Here is a 14085-nt window from a genome sequence, read left to right as displayed (position 1 = left end):
TAACACAACTAAATTAGTTGTTAAATTTTTGAATACGAAAGTGGGGTTTGAGGTGTTTGATCCCATGGAATATTGGCTGAAAAGGCTGAAAAGAAAGTATTAGAGAGAGATTTTTGACCTTTTATGCCAAGGCACTAGCAGCAATAATTAGCTGATAAGATATTTAAGAATATTCATTGACGGAAAGGGTCTAATCAGATGCCGTGGTAGAACAGTAAAAGCTGATTTGCCCCACCATACTAGACATCTTATATTGTTACCCAAGATTGATTATTTTGTACAGTTAATTGTTAAGGAAGCCAATGAGTTAATTCTTAACAGAGGTGTGCTGCAGACTTTGGCCCAAATCTGAGAAAGGTATTGGATCCCAAAGGGTAAACAGGTCGTAAAGAAATATCTCAAGAGTTGCATTATATGTAAGAGGTATGAACAACGACCATATGACCATCCAGGACCACCTGCTTTACCAAAGGATAGGGTAAATGTAAGACGGCCCTTCGAGGAAACTGGAGTTGATTACACAGGGGCTATAACTGCTACGTGTGAGGGAACTCTCCATAAGGTGTATAAATGTTTGATTACTTGCACCTACACAAGGGCAGTCCATCTAGAAATGGCAGAAGATTTAAGTTCAGAGACATTCCTGAATGTATTTACAAGATTTGCAGCTAGAAGGTCTTGTCATAATAAATTAATAAACTACAACAGAACCAGTTTCGTTGGAGCAGCACCTCTGCCTTTAAATATAATGAATGACCTAAAGGTTAAGTCAGTGCTGAGAATCCGAAACTGTACTTGGCAGCTCATAGCTCTGAGAGCACCATGGCAAAGTGGATTTACCGAACGAATGATTGGTACTGTGAAGAACTGCCTTAGGGAAACCTTACATAGAACTAAGATCATCAGAGAGGAGTTGAGAACAGTGATAACAGACAATGAGGCTAGGATTAATGATGGAACTTTAACCTATCTAGATGACACTAGCATTTCAAATGAGGTATTGACACCGGTTCATATGTTATACGGCAGAAAGCTCCATCTGGTGCCTTGTGTGGATATCCAGGAGGAAGTAGATGATCCTACAACAGAAAATAATGAATTAGGACAACATCTGCATGAGGGATATCAACGTTTGAAAAGGGTATTGTACACCTGGAATAGACACTGGAGCAAAGAATATCTTTTGAGCCTAAGAGAAAGATTTTATGAGGCTCAGGCTACCGCCAATTAGTCAGTTATAAACATAGAAGATGTGGCCTTAGTAAAAACAGAGCAACCAAGATCCCAGTGGCCATAAGCTAAAGTGATCTCCACACACCCAGATTCAGAGGGGGTGCTGAGACTTGTAAAAATTAAATGTAGTGGGCATACCAATATAAAAATTATTGATAAATTGGTGCCCCTTGAGTTAACAGTCACCCCGGAGACAGTGGATGGTGAAGAGAAATTGGGCCAAGATGCGTGACTTAGAAGGGCTGCAGCAGAAGGTTCTCGAGACCTATGGGGAGAGCTCCTGGCTAAGGGGTCACATAACATTATTTCCCGGCCCCAAAACTGTGGGAAATATTTTCCCCCAGAGCGGTTGCAATCTTTACTTTTTGAAATAGTTGTCCCTGTTAAAAGCAGAGGCAAACCCAGATGGAGTTAATCACTAATTCAAGCAGATTTATAACCCAGAGATTACGTTCTGTTTAAATATTTCTTATTATTAATACATTAAATGCTACTGCGTTTAACCCCTATGGACAAGTATACTGTATTGTAAACACATGTAAATACTTGGAAATTTTCCATTGACCTAACTGCACCTGCGTGGTGGGATGACGTGCCCTCACGTGAAATGTGGATGAGGGTTTAATACATATTTACATAGATCAAGTGTATATTTAGCTTTAGTTTAATTAAAACTAAGAATAAATTACGTTAGATTCACCTTGTATTTTTCAAGATGTAATTTAACTGTATTTAGCCACTTGTAATTAATAAATATTTGCTATCACTGAATCCTATGAGAAAGAAGAGACATGCTATGTTTGCCACTCTGTTTCCTAAGCCCATTCAAGCTGCACAGTGTATAATATACACCTAAGGACGCTTGGAAGCCCAAGGCAAACTGACTGAGACATCAGGCCCACCGTCATCTGTTATTCTTACTATGTCTAGCTAAGTAACCTTTTTCATTTGGCCAAACTGGGGGCAACTAGTTAGGATGGAGATAATTACTGGTGAGTTAGAGTATTAATTATACCCTAATCTCCTAGGAGACTTATGTAAATTTACTATTGGTTGTCTTTAGATTAACACTCGTCAGAGAAAGGAGTGTCTAAAATTTTCTGACAATGATATATATATATATATAGAGAGAGAGAGACAGACAGACAGAAACTATATATATATATATATATATATATATATATATATATATATATATATATATATATATATATATATAAAGATAAAAACACCAACGTAATCAGGAACATCTTTAATAAATTGGTGACGTTTCGGCAACTCGTTTGTCATTTTCAAACCTATAGAAAATACAATAAAATCAATGTAAGCACCATGTCTATGATAAAAATACGAAAACTTAAGTAAAACCAAAGTAAAACACCATGTCTGATAAAAATACAAGTGAAGAATTATTATGATGAGGAAATAAATCATTCATAACTAACGTTGGTGGGATGCTACTAAGTACAAGAAAAAAAAAAAAAAAAACATTTTATTAGACAATACCTAAGTCAAACCTTAAAAACAGAGAAGGGGCGTGGAGCAGTCGTGTGTGCCCAGTGTGGGCTGTAGGTGGTGAGTGAGGAGTGATTCAGCCAGGAGGCGTGTTACCTCGTCACGACAAGCGTGGACAACAGAAATATCAGATTCGCATATGGGGTGGCCTAAGGCTTCACAGCAATTTCAAATGGCAGAGAAAGCTGGCTTAGCCATAGGTAGACCGGTTCTATATGACCGTCCCCGATGTTCTGCAATTCTTACTCGTAACTGCCTCTTAGTCTGTCCAATGTAAGACGCATTACAGCGACTACAATCATAATTATAGACAACAGAGGATTGCAGAGCGTCAGGAATTTGGGCTTTATGTTTGAACCATTGTCCGATGGTGTTGCTGGGTTTGAAAATTGTTCTAAGACATACTTGAGGGTAAAATTCCCTAACTAAACTTGATATATTATTACGTATGGAAAATCTTTTTGGACCTAATAATGGCAAGTGAGTTTAAGAGTAGGTGGGTTACGGATCTTATTTATCACAGCAAACAAATCACCTGTGTGATGCCCTGGATTGCAGGGATCTGTTTTGATACTACGGCGTCTAACACTGGGATTTGCAGAGGAGCTTGCTTTGTCATTGAAAGAGGTCTCCAAGTCCCGCTGTTGTTCTTGGCATGCAGACACCACATGTGTGAACTCATAGTGGCAGGGATCTTTGACCTCTTTTTCTCTTCTTCTGGTCCTGAAATTCCTCCCTTCGGTCGATTCAGAGTACTGGAACACAATTGACACAGATTCCTTCGATCCCTACGATGATGACCTAGATCAAAAATCTCAGTAATGGATTGCCAACAGAGCCGAGGATGTTGAACACTTCATACTCAGCCACATGGTTAGTGCACAACCCCAGTGATGACTACCTTGAGCTCCTCCAGCTGTCTTTGGCTTTCCTCAGCAAGAGGCCAGCACAGATGACCTATTCATCGTCCAGGTGCCTATCACAGAGCACATTGGATGGCCAAAGTCTTTTACTGCCTCAAGTTCTTCGTTTTCAGAAATTAAATGAAGAATACAGCCTCCTTCCGCGTCACATGGCATCAAAAGGCCATCAAACGCACCTGTGTCTTGCTTGTCACCATCTATGTGATGCACTGGTTTGAAGCCCCAGTTGTTGTCGACGCTCCAATCAATGACCTCAGTCTCCTGGAGAAGACTGAAGAATTCCAAGAGGTGGATCCTGCTGTAGCAAAGAAAGCACTGGACAAAGTCAAAAGCCACCTCTGGTACCTCAGTGAGGATCTGGCTCCACAAGCCATGTATTCTGACAAAGTTTTGCGGAAGAAAAGCTGGAAATGCTGAAAAATATGACCACAGCACTGCCGAGGAAGAAGGGTCTGAGCCTTTTGAACATGAAGACGATTGATAATGCGTCAGATCTGAGAATCTCTAAGTCTGTCACCCAGAAGTCGAGAAACCTCTTCCAGTGTTTGAAGCTGGATACTCCAAGAAACATAAATGACCTCTGCCTCTTTCCTGGTGTCATGGCCCACCTCAAAGTGGTCAGTGACGCTCCTGAGCTGGCAGTCAAACTGGCAATGGACTACAACAGTGGTCTGACGAAGAATGAAGAAGAAAGACAGCTGATCTTCCATGTTGTGCAGCACCAAAGAGCCCTCTACGACTTGACCAAAGAATCCCACATGTAATAAACTGATTATGTTTGTTGTATAGCTCAAAAATATTGTTTCTTTTTGTACCACACTGTTTATTTTTACGTTTCTTCACCATACTCTTCACGTACTCAGATCAGTTAGATTTACAGAATGCAGGGGTAGTGAGGCACGACTTTGCATTGATAAAAAAACAAAAAATTTTGCTTGAATGTTTTGTTTGTAAAGTGGAATCGACTGCATACTTTGCCTACCCAAATATCCATTTTTTCTCCCCAATAAGTGCTTAATACCCTAATATATATATATATATATATATATATATATATATATATATATATATATATATATATATATATATATATATATATATTCCCAAACGCTTTAATCCAGTAATCCCCAAAGGGGTGACCATAAACAAAATCGCCTCCATGTCGCCCTGTCCCTTGCCATTTAACTGCCTTGCACCCAGCTCACACACCCATCTCTCATACACCTTTCCACTCCATCCAGTGATGCCACTCAAAAAATTGAAAAATCCCAAGATTGTCCTCTGAAAAATCGCAAGATATACAAAAAATCCCAAGATTTAATATACTATCATTAAACTTACCCAAAAGAAACAGGAATTATTGCTGAAAAACTTGGAGTGGCTCGTCGTCATCACTTGCATCGTCCACATCGCCTGGGGGCAGAGTTGCCATGCCTTCCTTTTTCCTGGCAGCTTCTCCGTCAACGTAGCGTTGACGACACTTTCCTCTCCGTAAATCTTTAATATGTGATGTTGTTGGTTCCCACTGATAACAAGTCACCTCTTCACGAGATATTGTTTTGGAAGAAGGAGATTAGCAACAGCCGATATGAGCAGTCTGTTTGTTTAATCATAATGAGCTGGGAAAATATCTTCTCAACACATAGAGAGGAATGGGGCAGAGCTAACAGACTACAAATAAACTGTGAGGGGAGTTTAAATTTGGGTTCATTGTTACCATCCTTAACCGTCCGTAGTTCCAGCCAGAATTATGTCACTGCAGCATTCATGCTTTTGAGCGATTTCCTTGCATACAGTAAATCCCTCCACTGGTCTTGTAGACCTATATCTGGCATTTTCAGAAAAACTGATGATACACCAGAGCTAGATTTTTAGTAGAGGTGAATTTAAATTTTGAAAAAAAAAAAGTGAAAATTCTAGAATCCCCCCAAATCCCAAGCTTTCTGGCATTTTCATGGAAAAATCCCATGATCCCAAGAGTAACCCTGAAATCCCAAGATCTTGGGAAAAATCCCAGAGAGTGGCATGACTGACTCCATCCTCCCATCTCATCCTTGGCCTCCCCCTCTCTCTCCCCCCCTCCACCTGACTCACATACAGTACACTCTCCTCTTCAGTCTCCCACTCTCCATCCTCTCCACATGGCCAGACCACCTCAATGTGTTTCTCTTAACGCTTCCTATCATATCCACATCCACACCACAACACTCCATCACTTCCTCATTTGTCAGTCTGTCTCTCCATGTGACTCCACATGTTCCTGTCAAATAACTCATTTCCACTGCTTTCACTCTTCACTTCTGTCCCTCCAACAAGGTCCAAGCTTCACTTCCATACGTTAGAGTTGGTATCACAATACTGTCATGTAGTAACTTTTTCCCTTCTATGCTCACTTCCTTGTTCCTTATCACTGCTTTCAAGGAACTAGCAATCTTTCTTCCTTGTTGTACCCTTTCAAGCACCTCACCCTCTAAACTTCCGCCCTTACTTATCACACTACCCAAGTACGTAAATCCACTCATATTTTCCACTTCCTCCTCATCCAAACTCACTGTATATTCACTGACTTCACTTCTCTTGACGACCATAACTTTACTCTTTCCTACATTCACCTTTAGATTCCGTTTCTGACATACTCTCTCAAACTCATCCAGCAAGCTTTGCAGCTCCCCTTCGTCTTCGCTTAATAACACAGTATCATCTGCAAACAAGAGTACAGGGAGTTTCCAAACACTGTCCTCTCTCATGAGGGCCGCTCCAACATCCACTGCCCTACCTTGTATCTCTTTTTTAACCTCCTCCAATACAGATTGAACAACCATGAAGACATGATACATTCCAGTTTCAATCCAACCTTCAAATAGACAAATTCACTCATTTCACTATCCACACGCACTGCAGCCTCAGCACCCTCATACATACTCTTCACGGCATTCAACAACTTCCCATCATCTTTTTTTTTTTTTTTTTTTTTAATGTGAGGAAGAAGGAAGCAAAGCAAGAAAAAGAACAAAAACAATACAAGAAAGAGCCAAATTCAAGAGCCGTTCATTTTGAGACGCCTGGACACACTGCGTTTTAAAGACAGGAGATTATAGGAAGTAGGAAATACAGACAGAGGGACAGTTCCAGAGCTGACCTGTTGCATAAATGAAGGACTGGGAGTAATGGTTAACTCTTGCATTAGAGAGTTGGACAGAAAAAGGATGAGAGTTTGTTGCTAGACGGGTGCTACACACTCGTCGTATAGGTGGAGGGATGCAAGCAGACAGTTCAGAGGAGCAATGACCATTAAAGTAGCAATAGAAAAGAGATAAAGATGCAACAGTGTGGCAAAGAGACAGAGGTTGAAGGGAGCCAGTAAAAGGAGGAGAGCTGAAGAGACGAAAAGCCTTTGACTCCACCCTATTGAAAAGAGCTGTATGTTGGGAGCCTCCCCACACATGAGAGTTATACTCTAAACAGGGGTGAATAAAATCCGTGTATAAAGTCAACAATTGTGCAGGGGTGAAGTAGGCAGGGAGTCGGCTTAGCACACCTAATCTCTTGGAAGCTGATTTTACAAGATAAGTCCCAAGTGAATGAAACCCCAAGCATGTTGAAGGATGAAGCAGGATTGAGCTGGATATTATTAAACTTTAGTGGGTAATCATGTGGAAGATTTTGAATGATTGATAGGTGTAAAAACTGAGTCTTTGATGCATTAAGAACAAGATTATTTTTGCCCAAGCAAGGGCTTCGAGCCAAGTCAGACATTAGGTGTGCCATAGCCTCATCCCATGCTTGTTGAAGTAACTGCTGAGATGGACGTTGCGGAAACCGAGTGGAAAGATGAATGGTGGAATCATCAGTATACGAGTGGATAGGATTAGTTGTACAGCTTAGAAGATTATTGATGAATAAAAGGAAGAGAGGTGGTGATAGGACAGAGCCCTGAGGAACACCACTGTTGATAGATCTAGGAGAAAAAAGATGGCTGTCTACAACAGCAGCTATAGAACGACCAGAAAGGAAGCTATAGATGAAGGCACAGATAGAAGGATAGAAACCGTAAGAGAGCAGTTTGGAAATTAAAGATTTATGCAAGACTTGATAGAAAGCCTTTGAGATGTCAAATGCAATGGCAAAGCTTTCGCCAAAGTTCCGAAAGGAGGATGACCAGGAGTCTGAAAGGAAAGAGGGAAAATCCCATACTGACGATCAGAAAGAAGGTTGTGATAGGAAAGATGCTATAAAATTTTTCCTGTTAACAATAGACCCGAAATCTTTTGAGACACGATGTTAAAGCAGTTGGGCTATAGTTAAAGGGTTGGGAATGGTCACAAGTATAAGGGACTGGCTGAATGAGAGCAAACTTCGAGCAAGAAGGAAAGGTACAAGTTGAAAGACAAAGGTGAAAGAGTTTACCTAGGCAGGGTGTAAGCACAGAAACACAGTTCTTGAGGATAGCAGGAGGGACTCCATCAGGCCCATATGCCTTATTTGTACTAAGGCCAGTGACGGCAGAAAATACATCAGCTGAAGAAATTTTAATGTCAGCCATGAGGAAGTCAGAGGGGTTAAGTGATGGAGAAACAGCACCAGAATCATGTAAGGTGGAATTGGAGGAGAAAGACTGAGCGAAGAGATCAGCTTTATCAATAGAAGAAATAGCTACAGAGCCATCAGAGTAGAAAAGAGGAGGGAAGGATGATGAGGTAAAGTTGTTAGAAAGGTCTTTGGCAAGGTGCCAGAAGGAGCGGGGATAATTTGAGTTCAAGAGTTGAGAGCATTTAGTACGGATGAAATTATTTTTAGTAGAGTGAAGAACAGACAGCACGAATCCAAGCAGAAACATAAAAAAGATGTGATTCGGGAATGGGTTGGTTCCGGTACCTTTTATGGGCATTAGAACAAACGTGATTAAACCAAGGCATTCTTGCATTAGTTAAAGTATATGAGAAAAGAATGTATGCTTCCATGCCCGAGTGAATAACCTCCGTGTCTATCCACTCTGTCATACGCTTTCTCCAAATCCATGAAGGCTCCATACAACTTCTTTCCTTTCTCTAGAAACTTTTCCACTACAGATCTAAAAATGAAAAGTTGTATATACAGTAAATATATATATATATATATATATATATATATATATATATATATATATATATATATATATATATATATATATATATATATATATATATATATCCACTCTGTCATACGCTTTCTCCAAATCCATGAAGGCTCCATACAACTTCTTTCCTTTCTCTAGAAACTTTTCCACTAAGGATCTAAAAATGAAAAGTTGTATATACAGTAAATATATATATATATATATATATATATATATATATATATATATATATATATATATATATATATATATATATATATATATATATATATATATATATATATATATATATATATATATATATATATATATATATATATATATATATATATATATATATCGTTTCATTTCGTTTTGTTTTTGAAGGCTCCAACATGCTTGCATGCATCGGCCTTGGTCACCTAATGGCGGCTCTCCATGCTGCATGATCCATGGCAGCCTCCCTGTTCAGTCCGTTAACTCTGAGGTCACACTTAATGACCTTGTCCCACGTCTTCTCGGTCTACCCCTCGCAGCCTTACCCCCACATATTAATACTTCTCACCTTCTGCACTCAAATATCATCCCCCATCCTCTCCTCATGCCCAAACCATCTCAATCTACCTCTCCTCATCATAGCACCAATACACTCCAGTCCCATCCTACCTCTCAACTCTTCCATCATAAACTGAGCTGCCCCAGGCCTTGGACGCAGAGACGCACTGCACATCCACCTAATCATTGTCATTTCTGTATGTTCGAGCCTGCGAATATCCTGTTCCTTTACTGCCCAGGTCACATTACCATACAGCATCACACTCCTAACACATGCTGCATACAAAGACCCCTTAGCACATAGGGAGAGTCCTCTCAATGTCAGAAGAGGCAACAGCTCCCTGAACTTCTTCCAACCACTTCTCACCCTAGCCACAGAGGTAGCTCCAGCCCCACCTCCAGCACATAACATGTCTCCCAAATAACAAACTCTTCCACACACGCAAGAGACTCACCAGTAAGTTCAATCCTTTCACATTTGACAATCTCCATCTGCTCTCCCCGACACGCCGCACACGTAAAATCACCCTTATCCTGCAGTCAACCTCTAATACCACTACATTTCTTGTGCACCCATTTATCACAAACAGTGCACAAGATGGAATTACTTCCCACGCCTTTGTGGCATACTGTACATGGCCACTCTCCCTCTGCTATGACAGTACCGCCACCAACCCTAGATATCATCATATTTGTTTTATCTGCATTTACCCTTAAGCCCTTGTGCCCCGTACCATCTCTCCACTTCCTAAATCTTTCTTCTGCCTCCCTTTCGTTCCCTGCAATTAACACCAAATCATTAGCATAAAACATCTCCCACGGGAGTCCATTTCTGAAGTCACGTGAAAGGGCTTCAAGTACCATGATAAACAACATGGAACTCAAAACTGACCCCTGATGCACACCACCGTTCACGGAAAACTCATCACTCAAATCTCTATTCACTCTTACCTGGGACCAAGCACCCACATACATGGCCATAACCACCCTAACAAGCCACTCCTCCAACCCAAGCTTTCTCATTGCCCACTTCACCACCTATCTAGGGACTCTGTCAAAGGTCTTTTCCAAATCAACAAAAACAAAATACAGATCCCTTTTCTTCCCAGTATATTTTCCCTCTGTCGAACAATGAGTATGGCATCAGTGGTCCCCCTTCCTGGGATAAACCCAAACTGCATCTCATCAATATTCACTCTTTCTCTAATCATACCTTCCAGAACTCTCTCCATTACCTTCATTATCTAATCTAAAAACTTTATACCTCTCTAATTTCCTCTTTCCACGGCATCATCCTTCCCTTTGTACACATTTACAATTACACTCTTCAACCAATCATCTGGGAAAACACACTCATATATAATCATATTTATCAGGTCAGTGACTAACCTCACCCCTGTATCTCCTGAGGCCTTCAACATTTCGGCAGTCAACCCAGACACACCTGCTGCCTTCCCCACCTGCATCCTGCCTACTGCCTCACTCACAGCAGCAGCGTCAACCAAAGGCCAAGGGCCAAACACTGGATCTGCTGGCTTCAAACCTTCCCTGTCCAGTCAAACTTCTCATTCAACAACCGGCTATAATGCACTCTCCATGCCTCTTTAATATCCCCACTGTTCACCACTACCCTTCCATCATCATTCTTCACACACTGCTCACCTATAATATCCCGATTATCCCTTTTCATCTGATTTGCCATCTTAAATATTATATTTTTCCTTTCCCCATGATTTAGGTTATCAAGTAAAAGTCTCTATGACTCAGCCTTTGCCCTGTATACCTCTCTTCCAGCCCTACACTTGGCAGCCAAGTATTCCTCCTTGTCTCCGCCCATCTTCCATTTCCGGAAAAGCCTTCTTTTCTCCTTAACTGCAGCTTCTACACCCTCATCCCACCATCAAGTTACTTTATGTCTTGATGGGCCTGTTGTCCAACCACATACTACATCAGTAACTCTAAAGATATTGTTCTTGAGAGCTCTGTACTGTTCATTAATGCCTCTGTCTACAGCTCCCTATTCAACCACCATTCTCACTATAGAAGACATTCCTCACTGCTTGGTTTTCCAGCTTCCATATTTTCCTCCTAGGTAAATAAGTCCTCGTTTTCATCACTCGTTCTTTAAGCACCATAACACAAATTAATAGTTTGTGTTGCTGCACACACTCCTCGCTTCCTATAACTTTAACATCCCTCACTAACCTCCTATCAGCCCTCCTGACCAGAAAATAATCTATCTGACTGCTGTTTCCCCCAGAATGGTACGTAATTAACCTACTCTCTCTTTTCCTTAAATATGTGTTGCACACAATCATGTTCATTGCCTCCCCAAACTCGAGTATCCTTTCCTCTTCCGCACTTCTCATACCGTACGCTCATCCCCCATGTACTCCTCCATAACCTTGAGCAGCTTCACCTACATGACCATTTAAGTCCCCTCCCAAAACCACTATCTCATCATCCCCCATACCACCTACTACACGTATTAAGTCATCCCAAAATCTATCCTTCTCTACCTCATCCAAGCCTGCCTGTGGAGCATATGCCGATATAATTGCAGTCATCATTCCACCCAACAAAATTTTCCCTACCAATATCCTATCACATACTCTCACAACATTCATAACGTATTCCACCCATTTCTCTGCAACCAACACACCCACACCCCCATATCCGTCTGTCCCCCCCCTGCCAAAAGAACTTATAGTAGCAATCCTTCCCAACAATCTTTCTGGCTGATCCAATCCCTGTATTGGACTTCTTGCAAACATGCCACATCCACCCATCTCCTACTGAATGCCTCAACCACTTCCCCTGCTCTTCCCTTCAAACTTCCCACATTCCATGAGCCCACTCTCACCTCCCTGGGCGATTTAATGTCCACAGGCTTGCTTTGAAGCTTATTCTTGTATTTAGTCATAGTCGGTAATAATAATGAAGGTAGACATACCACAGGCCCCACCCACTGCACAGTCCCAGGTCCAGGCAATGGATCTGGGAACCCTAGCCCACCAGCTGACCAGTGGCTATGATAGTGGCCTCAGGGTACCCTGCCAGGACAGCTGCAGGGACACGCTCCAAGCACACCTTGGCACTACAACTGTCCCGCCATTATACACCCTCTGCTAGGGCAGCCTCCTGGGGCGTTACTCCCAGGTTCGGGCTCCTCTCTATTGGGTGGAAGCGGCAGCCTGGGAACTGCAATGCCCTGTACCCTCTAGTACAGGTTCAAGCCCCATCTCGCCCTGGACCCATGATCTATGCAAGCGGAACCCCCATCACCCCCCAACCCCCCAATAGTCCACCACTAGGTAGTGGGGGCAAAGTTTTCTGGCCGTTTGCCCTTGCTGGCGCCAACCCCTGTAATGTAGTGGGATACGTTGTGTGAAATGTAAAGCACATGTGGTGTAGTGCATAAGACAGAGGAAATGTTTGGGAGAGTATGCTGGTCTGCTCTCCATGTTACTGTCACACTGAAAAGGTCAGCAAAGGGGGATGGTTAGATAGCTAGTGAAACAGGAGCTCCAGCTCTCCCTATCACCAGCATTCCCATTCCCCTCAGGAGTACCACCCTGTTCAGCCCATGCTACTTATATATATATATATATATATATATATATATATATATATATATATTTATATACCACGTTGAGTACACCGCATCCCGTCCGATCAGCGAAGTTAAACAACGTTGGGTCTGGTTAGTACTTGGACGGGTGACCGCCCGGGAACACCAGATGCTGTTGGCATAACGTTCTCCCTACGTGTCAAGTGGGGTTGGTGGAGGATTAGTGCCCCTCCCTGTAAAATAGACTCTAAGCCCTTGGCCACCCCGTTTGGGATACATGGCGTCTGGCAATGAATGACTGAATATATATATATATATATATATATATATATATATATATATATATATATATATATTACCAGCATTGTGTGAAACTAAGGTAGTTTTAGAATGCCTAGGTATTCTATAGAGTATCAAGCATTTTTTTTTTTAGCAAAGTGTGATATAATAGACAACATGTGGTTAGGCTGGGATAATCTCGGCTAGGTTAGGTCAGGTTAGGTTAGGTTAGGTTAATTTAATATATAACTTTATGTTAAGCATTTATCTAACTTAACCTAACCAAACCTAACCTCCCTAACCTCCCTGACCTAGCCTAATCTATCCTAAACTTAACCTAGATTATCCCAGCCTAACCTATCCGCAGCCTAAATTTACCTAACGTAAAATAATTGAATGATTATACAGTTTGCCCGTTTGCTGCAATTAGGTCATTTCACACATTACCTAAAACACACTTGGTAATCCACTGAATACCTAGGAAACGTCTACAGGTGATTCTATTTTATTCATTGTCTTGAAGTTTTAGGTATTCTATATAATACATAAGCATTGTATACAACGACGGGTTTCCCACTTTGCCGATAACTTATATATATCTCTATATCTAACTTTACCGTATATATATATATATATATATATATATATATATATATATATATATATATATATGTATATATATATATATATATATATATATATATATATATATATATGTATGTATATATATATATATATATATATATATATATATATATATATATATATATATATATATATATATATATATATACCCTTTTACGCATGTTGATGCGATTCACATCTCATGTGTCTTTCCTGGCAAACGCACAATGACGCGGATCACATGAAAAAGCATTTTAAAATTTGCCAAAAATTAAGTTTTCGGCTGATTT

The 14085-nt window shown here is 40.8% G+C and overlaps 1 pseudogene; it reads left to right on the top strand.

Moving 5' to 3' along the window:
- The first annotated feature begins 12954 nt into the window (after positions 1-12954).
- LOC145392514 (5S ribosomal RNA) lies at positions 12955-13073 on the top strand (annotated as a pseudogene).
- The last annotated feature ends 1012 nt before the right edge of the window (positions 13074-14085 follow it).

The sequence above is a fragment of the Coenobita brevimanus genome, chromosome 2 (genome assembly GCF_032717465.1).
Source record: "Coenobita brevimanus isolate Jiangsu-jjx chromosome 2, ASM3271746v2, whole genome shotgun sequence".
NCBI lineage: Eukaryota > Metazoa > Arthropoda > Malacostraca > Decapoda > Coenobitidae > Coenobita > Coenobita brevimanus.
The sequence above is the reverse complement of the archived record's forward strand: the minus strand, read 5'-3'. Positions and strand labels throughout refer to the sequence as shown.